Consider the following 11,360-nt stretch of genomic DNA (forward strand, 5'->3'; position numbering starts at 1 on the left):
CTCAATTCTTCATGGAATGGATTCCACAAGATGTTGAAAACCTTAATTTGAGATTCTGTTCCATGTTGACATGATTGCATCACGCAACTTATGCAGATTTGTCAGCTGCACATTCATGCTGTGAATCTCCCGCTCTACCACATCCCAAAGGTGCTCTATTGAATATCAGATCCAGTGACTGGGAAGGCCACTGATGAACACTGAACTCATTGTTAAGTTCATGAAACCAGTTTGAGATGACTGTAGCTTTGTGACATGGTGCATTATCATGCTGGATGTAGCCATTAGAAGATGGATACATTGAGGCTAAAGGGGGATGCACATGTTCGGCAACAATACTCAAATAGGCTGTGGCATTCAAGTGATGATTGATTGGTATTAACAGGTCCAAAGTGTGCCAAGAAAACATTCCATTACACCATCGCCACGATCCTGGTGCTCCTAATAAAGTGCTTAGTGAGTCTATATACAACTGCGTGTGTGTCAGTCACATCTATGGGAGCATCCGCTAGCAAATAGCCAAACGGCAAATGACACTGCAGCAACAACTTGAATAGTAATAGCATGGTTTATGGCTCCAAGTGAAATGGCTTTTAATCTGTGCAAGGTTCATACACCCTCAAGGAAACAGCCCTTCACACCCTTTCAGTCATTCTTTTACAGCCTGCACTTGACTTCAGTGACCAGCAGCAGGACTCTCTTCCCATTTCTAATGGCAGGAAACATGAAGTGAGGGACACTGCAGCTGTACAGAACCGATGAGTCAGAGGCAGATTCATGACTTTCCATGCAAGGCAAGAGAGCAGTTGTTCTCTCAGGGATCCGGCTGCCATTTTCAGAAACTAGCCCAATTAGCAGTAGCAGTCAGGTGATTGACAGCTGGCAACAAGTTAGAGCAAACTTAGAGACCATCCATCATCTTTGTCTAAAGGCATTTGAACCCACGAGTCGCATGTAACCATTAAGCACTTAAGGTCACGGTTTCATTTTTGTCAATGCGGTTTTTAATGTTCATATGTGGAACTAGAAATGGTCTTTTTGAGTATTGGCAGTGCTGAAGAGATGCCATAATTTGAAGTTCAAAGTTGAACTCCAATAATGTCAACACGTTGTAAGGAATGGAATTAAACGGATTTCATCTTGAAGAAGTTCATTCCAAAACTGAGATAATAGTCCGCAATACAAGCTCATAATTATAAGGAACTAGCTCATAATGATAAAAGCTCATAATTATAAGGAACTAGCCAAAAATGGACATAAAAACTGGCTAGCCGAAAGGAATGGCTCAAGGTAAATTTTATTAACATTTACAAATCCAATAAAAGCCTGCAGCCTCAAAAAACAAAAGCGATCTACGGTAAATATATCCTTAAAAGGCACCTGCACTGAAAAAAGGAACATCCAAGCCTCAAAACTGGATGGAAAACATGGATCAATCCATGAATAATAATGGCTATGTAGCTAGATATTATATAGCCTGACCTAATAGTTTACTGCTCATCCAATAGTAGATATGCAAAGGAGGACCGAGGCTGTCTCCTCCATATCATTTACTTATGAGGCACTCAGCACCAGTGTGTTTCTGCAGATTCACCGGTTTCAGAAATAACAACTTTTCCAACTGTAATTTTATGACACAGCCCCAAAGTGGGATATAATTAACATACTAATCAAGCAGTAATTTCATCACTAAAGCAATGGCCGATTGCCCATACCTTGGTAGCCATTACATTCAATTGTGTTTCAGTAGTAAAATACAGCTTGATAACTTCCAAATATTAAACAGTCTGTTAATCGTATATGATCACTGACATGTATATATAGGCAGAAAAATATATTTTGAGCAGTGCACAGAATGGCTGCAGCTCATTGCCCATGCTGCAGTACCTTGTGTATCTGCTCTAAGCCTGCCCAGTTTGCAGACTTTGAAGAATAAATCAAACACAAAGGATCATTTTACTGCTAATCATACCATCAGGATGTGTTAGAATCATCCCGTATTCTGACATTTTTTAACAGAAATACTGACCATAATATACAAATATCTTCTACTGACCCCAACCAAATAATTCTTTCCCCTTTGACTGCATTTTGAATATGTATTTCACTGACAATTTGCAAAGAAAATGTGTGCATTGTAGGCGACATCGGCCAAAACTGCTTGCTGAGAGAATGAAAGGAAGACCATATTCATGTAATTTGGTAGAATACATTATCATATCCATGCACATACTTCTGTAGATTACCAATGCAGCATTGATACTTAAACTAATAAACATAATAAAATAATATAATTAAACACATTATAAAAACATTAAGTCACACACCTTTGTAGCATTTATAAAAATGGTTGAGGGAATTTGCATTGGTCAAGGTAAAGACACAAAATATTTGAATCATTATAACAGAACAGGCCCTGAAACAAGCATGCAACTCAATTATACAACACCTTATACTCAACTGTAACATAATGCCTCCTTTTCAATGCTTTGAAAAAAAATTACATGGAAACAAGTAAAATCAATGACTGGTTGCTGACTGTAATTTAATTTTGACTCAGAGTTATGTTTCCATTTGAATTCCTCCCTGTGACCCTAGGCTCCTATATTACACAAAATATTAATTACACAATCACACACTGAATGGTATAAGCGCTGTCTAATAGCAATCTAGGACAAACCCTGAATAAGACTCCAAGGACAGGACTCAAATGCCACCTCGTCTACAGATTAACCCTCGTAGCATCCACTTAATGCTTCAAAATGGTTTTAAAGACAAGAACTAAGGACAGCACAGATCTAGATCAGATACTCTGATGAAATTCCGATGTAATCTGTGGTATAGATTATATTTAAACAATAGAAAGCCTTTTCATTCTTCTGGCCCCAAGGGAGGTCAAATAGATTGGAAAAATACCAAGAATATGTTTGTACAAAAGGATCAAGACAAACATAGGTAGTGCATTTTAGAGCAATTAGCAACAGGTAACCATGTCCCGTGAAAAACAGCTAATGGAATTAGAAATCTATTTAGGTCACACATGCATTAAAGATTACTGAGATTTTCTAAATCATCTTAGTAGCTGTCCTCTTCCATATTCGTTTCTAATATTAGTAATTCTTCAGCGATGCAAAGAAGTCAGCCGACGAACAGTCACTACGTGACAACACAAAAACGCTGCAGCTAACGTCAGCTACCGAGGAACGAGCCATGGTGAAATGTGCCATGTTTTTAATTTAATATAACGTTAGCTTCATAACTTGCATTCTCATATTGCGGTTAGTATGAGGTGGCTAACTTGGCTAACGTTACAGGAGACGAGGCTGTCCTCCTCAGATTAAGCATTTGGCACCGTGTGTTTACTGTAACACCGTACGCAGAGTCTACAATTATTTTGATTATTTTGCTGTAGTACAAATCGAACAATGGACTCGTTACAAATCCCAACCTCTGTCAAATAACATGCAAGTCGTGCTAAATTACACGTGCCGAATGTGGATAACGTGAACAGCTCCCAACAATGTTACTAGACCAACAGCCACTGTTGAGCCAACTTAGCCCTCTCCTGTACGATAACTATGTTAGCCACGTTAGCTACTGTAGCGCTGAGCTACTTTACTACTTTTTCCTGGGAGCGGCCAAGTAGCGTGCTAGGTAGATATATAACATGGATAATTTTAGCCTACGTTAGCTTATAAAATTGGCATATTTCCAAGAGCTGTTAAATGTCATTCAAGTGTAGAATCAACTAACTCAGCTAGCCTAGCTATATACCAGTTAAATAGCTAGGTATTCTAGCTATAACCAATTTGACCACAAATGTGCAACCTGTGGAAATAGGAAAAACTTAGCTAGCTAGCTACCGTATGTTAGAATTTACAACAACGTTAGCTAATTCGCGGGCTAACAACCCCCTCGTTATTCGTTGACCAACTTAGCTCGCTGGCTACTAGCTAAACTTTTTTTTCTTCAAACTTTCAGTTGACTAACGACCGTGTATTTTCAGCATATGCGATGTAAAATAGCCAGCGTTAGCGGCTAGCTATATTGTAACGCGAATGCTGACGACGGCTACCTGGTTAGCATGTGTGCTAATGTAGATGATTGTCACGAAAACAGCAGGTTGCAAGTATTACCGTGCTCCGGGTAAATAAGACATTGCATTTATTAAACTTCCTTGGAGGATAACTAACTATTCCTCAGAACACTTGTTAACTATAATAACACCCAAGTAGATAGCTAGCCAACGTTATAACGCCGTGTACTTGCCTCATCACCGTGACCTGCTCCTAGCCTCGCGCTGCCAGATGCCAACAAACGGCCCACGGAACTAAAAACAAGACTTTAAGTGGACATGTGAAAATGAACGAGGATCTTATTAAGGCTCAGTGTTATGTGATCTAATTAAAAAGCAAACATTCTTGTCGGAGAGAATATAAAAAAAAAACACCAATGGAAAACAAAAGGCGGCTTTCTCTCTCTTTCCTCTTAGTTTGCGCGAGACATGCAACAAGCCTTTCTGACAGCTCGCAGTAAAAGTAGACTTGCTGGAAGGGGTAGCAGGTAGCAAGCTAGTTACACATATTAATATCTCCTTTTTGCCTTTTTGCACTTTTTTTTTATTATGTAGTCATTCTGTAATGTATATTAAAACGACGAAATACTTATTTTAGTATATTTTTACAACACAACTAAGTTACAGGCTATCTTGAATAAATACATCCACACCACCCCATTACAGTCATATATTGGTATATTCCAAATGAATGTCAGGAGCCCTGGGAAGGGCAAGGGTCTGCTTGTTACCAAGGAAACACCAGCGAGACTCCTTTACCAGTTGTTTCTTTCTGCCTCCCACAGCCGATCCAGAATCAGCTTTCCAATCAAATCTTAAATTCCTTTTTTAAAATAACAGTAAAAAGTTGACACTGATCCAAGATGCTCTCTTGGGCAGCAAACATCAGATTCCATAACTGAATGAACTGAATGTTCACTGACTGAAATTTCTGGCTTGAACAAGAGACCAGAGGCCCCTTTAAATGTTGACATTATTATTATTATTATTATTATTATTATTATTATTATTATTATTATTTTTATTTTTATTTTTATTTTTATTATTATAGGGTGGCACGGATGGTGCAGTGGGGTCCCCCAAAAATGTTCTAAAATCCTTACTGTATGGGGTGTATTATCTCTATCACTGTAAACCTTAAACAGAATGGTGTATTTTGATTGCCATTCTGCTGCAGAACCTCATGACTCAGGAGGCAAATTTATTGGAAGGAAAGGATCGCCCCATGTGAAACTCTTTAGAGGGTCTGCATACCTTTCTGGACAGTGTTTTTCCATATTTACCATATACTGTATATGTAGTAAATGCAAGTAAATTTGGGTGATATTTAAGGGCAAAATGGATATTTGCACTTATCCAAAGTGATGTAAAATAAGTGCATAAAGTAGCAGCTATTGCCACAAACATCAAATCCGGAACCCATGGTAAAGCCTTGGCTAAGTCAGTAAGCTATGGCTAAGTCTTTAGCTGGATGTGAGGCATAAATACAAGTTATGGTAAAAGAATTATAACATTGAGATAAAGATACAAGTGTTACGTGAAAGAGCTACTTGAAGTGTTAACGTTAGTTGAGGTACAGTCTGAGGAGATGTGACTTCTGACCATGGAAATTAGGCAATGACTGAGCGGGTCATAGAGGAATGGGGAGTTTGTTTCACCACTGGGGAGCTAGGGTGAAGACGCACGATGAGTGAGAACCATTCACATAGAAGGCAGGAAGTGCAAGTCACCCTCCTGCAGCAGAGCAGTCCAGCTGGTGTGTAATGCTGAATTATGTCCTATACATAGGTAGGAAGGGGCTGTCCTGTTGGCTGCAGTGTAGGCCTGAGTCAAGACTTTGAACCTGACCCTGACTCAGCAACCTCAGCAGGGGGCCATTATGTCATGAATAAATTAATTTTGCCTCTCACTGTTCTCTTTCCCCATATGCTTACAGTATGACTGCTGTTGCCCATTATGCATGTCATACTTTAGCCTACGTTATTAGCCCCAGTAGGGTATTGTGCTACTCTGTCATCAGTAGAAATGTGTCCTGATGTTGTTTGTTTGTTTGTTTATTTTCAACCCTAATATATGTTTTGAATTTCAGGAAGAGTTTTTCAGCATTGTGTGATGTCACGGACCACACCACTCTCAATAGGATTTGGATTGATGTCATCACACGTTCATCACACATCACGCAGCATGTAGGGTGTCCCATTTCCTCCCATTACATCTCTATGCTCATTTCTCCATCCTTCATGTATTTATTAATTCATTTAACCAGTATGTGTCTTAAGTAAATCAGTAATCTTTGTGAAATAGATGAGAAAATGTAGACAAGGATATGTAATGAGAAAATGTGGATAAAGTGTTGAGACAGAGCTTCTATATAATCTGTCTTGGTAGAGGAGATATAGCCAGCTTTTATGTAATCATGTGCGTATTGCAACCCTGCTGAAGTAGAATGTGGTATGGTATTCTACTGTTGCCTTGGGAGAGAATTTTGATATTTACACCACACCTACAAGATTTATAGTGCTCCCTGCATGATCTCTGCTTGAGGCTGCCGCAGTATCATGAGAGATTTTGAAAGTTGATGTAGAATGTGAAAAGGAGGAACACCGCATCCTATAGGCCTTCTTAGTAACTAACCCTGCCTCCTTCTCAGAGCTCTCCCTCAGTGCTCAGCACCAAACCGTGTTTGTTTGCTGCTCTGCAGTCCCTGCTGGGAACAGCTAGTCTGCAAATAGATGCACACACCTCTGTGATGATGGCTGTCCTGTGGTGGCTTCCATTCACTGCCAGGCCCTTGTGTGACTCATTGCATAGCATTTCTATAAATTAACAAGCACGTTTTCCTCTGCTCTGGCATAAACTGCTTTTTATACATTACATTACAATTTATATCCAGCCACTGTAAAGCAAGTTAAGTACATAATTGTCCTGTATGCAGGTCTGCTAATATTTTTTGCACACAACAAATCAAATTATTCACCCAAAATATGGTTGGACATGACTTTTTCCAGGGGGTGAGATCTCTGACAAACCAGAAATATCTTGAGGTTGAAAAGGTTTCCTAAAAATAAATTAGGTACATGTTATTGATAGAACCCATCCACTTATTTATTGAAGCAACAGTTCTGCATTTAACACCATGCAACCTCATATCATGCCAAATACACAAGAGATGAACATCAACCCATTTTTCATTACAGTAAGTTGTGCCAGTAGGATTAATGTTCTTGTAATATGACCTTATCCAGGATTGTACAACATGATATTGTACAGCATGATATTTTCTTTGGCAATTCAGATACCTTGGTAAAAAAGGAAACTGTTGCACAATCTTCTGGTTTTGTATTCAGTTACTCAACCACATAGACTGGGTGAAGCCTGTGGAGGAAAAGGATATTTTGGAATATACCACTCTCAGATGTGAGTGTTTACCAATTGGATGTCCAATTTGTACATCGCAAATGTTAAGTTGTGTTGATGCTGCAGTGAAATTAATTTTGACTTGAGAAAACATACGTCAGCCAACCCACGCATTCTAATTTTTTCACCACTTCTGGCTTGCAGAGATCAGTGAAGAAAATAAACAGCATTATTCTGCAAACGAAGAGAACGGACCTTCTGGGTGCTGCCCACACAGGGCATGGTCCTTTAGGTAACCACACTATGTATGTGCTGCCACCTGCTCTAGGCTGTGGTATAACCCTGTGCGGAGAAACTGTCGATGTGCCTCCCTGACCTCTCAGTAGACATGCACAGTATCACAGTATTAGAAAAAACCTCCACACTGGTGGGGAAGGCCCACCCACCGCTGAGATTCTCCTGCACAGCATATGCCCTTGTCTCTCACACTGTTGCTGTCGTTCCCCAGGAGAACATTTTTTTTGTTATTGTTTTTTTTCCTGTGGGAGTCTTAGAGTGGGAGTGCAGGGTATCAACAACAAATCTCCTCTAGTTCATGATTGTATAACTGATAAACATATAGATTTTATGTGTCTGACTGAGACATGGCAATGGTCTAAAGAATATTTAAATTTGAATCAGACGACTCCACTGGGGTACTCTTTTATTGATAAAGCCTGCACTACTGGCCGAGGCGGCAGTGTTGCTGTGTTCAGTCTGATCTAAAAGCAAATGTAATTAAAGTACGAATTGTCTTGTCTTTTGAATGTATCGCTTTTAAACTGTCCGGTTCTCAACAACAACCTCTGATTGTCGTAATAATATATCGACCTGCCAAGATCTCAACTTTCTTCCTTTCTGAGCTCTCTTTGCTATTGACCAGTGTCCATGCTATGTCTCTTAATGTACTTCTGTTGGGTGATCTTATTATTCACATTGACTCATCCTGCCGTAATGTCACTACCCATTTTATGTCTCTGCTGGATTGTCAAACAACATGTTAGCTTCCCCACTCACAACACAGGTCACATACTGGACCTGGTCTGCTCCTCTATTACCAGTAAAGAGTTCCCCATTGCTTTTGCAAGTTATTATGTTTGAAATTTCTGTCCCACTGTCTTTTGAAAAATGTAAACGCACCATCTCCATCAGAAATGTGAAAAACATTTACTAAAATATGTACAGCATTATTACCAATTAACTGGTTGCATCACATCCTGATCAGGGCACAGTTGCTTTATCTTTGAGTAAGTTGCTGAACCCTAGTGTTGCTGAACCCTAGTTGATTCAGTAAACATCTGAGCATATGAATTCATAATATGTAAAATGTTACAGTAGCTATTTAAGTTACCCATGACACCTTTGCAGCATGTAGTACATATAGTGCTTATTGTTAAGTTATTTGCAAGCTAATTCTCCAGAAGAGACAAACAAAAGTCTTCCAGTATGCCTACCTTAGCTGTTATGATTCATTCCAAGTTTCTTAATCACGTAGGTTTTAGTTCCAACTGGGCTCAGGTAATCATGGTTGATTGAGCGGCTGCTTGACTACTGATCTTTGTTTGTCATCTCTTGAGAATAATCAGACATAAACTGTGGGTGGATTAAATGTATTATCGATGGCATGGTCATAGTTCTCTTGAACTTATGCAAATATCATCTTACGTAAATATATTTCATAGTCCAATAAAGAAAAAAATGTGATACTTGAAAGATTCAGGGTGTGAATCATTTTAGGTGATAGTGTGGTGGAGCAAAATATGTCAAATGTCACCAAACAAAATGCCTCATCGATGTGTTCTGGCCTATTCTATAATGGGCCAGTTTTGCAGACATGATTGAGCCTGACTAATCCTAGACTAAATTCAATTCTGATTGGAGATTCTCCATACAAAACTCAATTCTGTCCAGAACTCATCTTAAAATGTATCTGTGAAACCAACCCTATGTGTTTTATAGGAAAGCAGGATACTTGCATACAGTATCACAGTGAAAATCATTCATATGTCCTTATACAGAGCATCCTTATTAAACAAGCTTTGATTCAGGATACAACACTTGATAACTTTTCACAGATTTTATCAAATCAAAGTTATAATTGAATTCTGTAAGAATGATGATTTCCAAAATGACTCTAGTAAAAAGAAATTATTAACCAGGGCTAAATCATCCTCAAGAATTGATGATTCATGCCTACAGCATTGCATTCCAATGACTTGCAAACAAACATTCATCACTGACGTCAATGCCTGCACAAACTGTCTAGAAAACGTCGCTTCTATAATAACTGGAAAATCACTGCATGCCTTGTTGAAAAATTAAACTTGTCATTTGTCTTTTACAGCTCACTGCAAGTTAGGGGCAACTGCTGTATAGGGATCTTTGAGGTTTAGTGTCACAGACTCAACCCATCATCCTTGACAACTGTCTGCACAATAAATTTGCAATGCTGAATAATGGTGCTTTTTATGACGATGGGAAATAGCACAGTCTAACCAAGGATAGGAAAGCCTGCAATCTGCCAGGATAATGAATGTTGTCTGGTTGACTTCCCTTACAGATTTGTGCAGACTACAGGATGTAAAAGGAGCAGGTTCGGCTGTAAGTTGTGTTCATCTCATCGGGCATTTGCTGCAATGATTAGGAGCTTCCGTTTCGGTAGGTGCCTTTAAAATGGAGGCTCAGCAGTAGCTGGAGCTGTGATTAACATTATCCTAGAAAAGGCCACAGAAATGAGAAGTGAAAAAGTTCTGTGCTTTCAGAGAAGAGGGGATTCATTGACGTGTCACCATCTGCAGCCAATGAACTTAATCATCCACTTGGAGAGATATGGGCTTCTATCTTCCAGGAACCAGGAGCAAATCTAACTTTCAATGATGTCATCGTAGTCGAGGCCCGGCATTTCCATATGTATAGCTGGCCCATTTGGAAGCCTGTGGATGACAGTCAGAAAACAAATAAGACTACTGTTCAAGTCCAAACTCTTGAACCTACTGGCAATCAGTTGCTTTCTTCTGGAAAGGAATCAGATTTTAATGAACTTTAGCATGCCACTGTGGTTCTACATATGACAGAAAGACATACAGTTCTCAGACTAGAACTGTGTCAGCTGGATCTGCTGACCTGGCCCTACATTGCTGTACTCGGTTGATGTTGATGCTTAGCTTTTGACTCCTGCTGACACATCAGATGACAAAATCACCTCGGAATATAATGAGAGGCTGAACCACTTGAACAATGGTTGCAGGTTGTTGCCTCATAAAGCCATCTAGTGGCCACAACCAAGTGTAAAATGAAGGGGAAAACTCCATCTTCAATTGAAGAATTTTGCCGAAATGTAGATACGGAAAAACTGTTTTGCTTTTATAGGCGGCACCTCTGAACAGAAACTTGCAAAGGGCACAGTTATGCAGCTCACCTTAGATTAAAGTGTGACAAATAGAGATATGGCCGACCTCACCACCTGGTAAAGCAGTGCAGTGATGAGGTTTGGTCGAGAATATTCTTCAGAAATGATGCCAAACTGTTGTGATCAGTGAATATACTGTAATCCAAAGCTCCAAAGCTACCATTTGTGCTGACATTGCAATTATGCCTAATAAACAATCCTGCGTTAATAAAAGCGTGAAGAATCAGTTCACCTGGAACTGCATTACGGTAATGGTAATTTAGACAAGCTCGTAGTATTGGTGATCGCACAGCCTGTATTTAGTGCTAATGATTTCAGATTGAATCACAAACACCCCCGTGAGCCTCAGCTATTGAACAAACTGCAGACGGGGTGCTGAACAGAATGCAAATCTGTGCCACAATTTATATAATAATCTGCTTTTATATTCTCTTTATGCTCCCAGGTAAAGATGGCTAAAATGGAGCTAGCTGAAAATAA

The sequence above is a fragment of the Conger conger genome, chromosome 3 (assembly GCF_963514075.1).
Source record: "Conger conger chromosome 3, fConCon1.1, whole genome shotgun sequence".
Classification (NCBI taxonomy): Eukaryota; Metazoa; Chordata; class Actinopteri; order Anguilliformes; family Congridae; genus Conger; species Conger conger.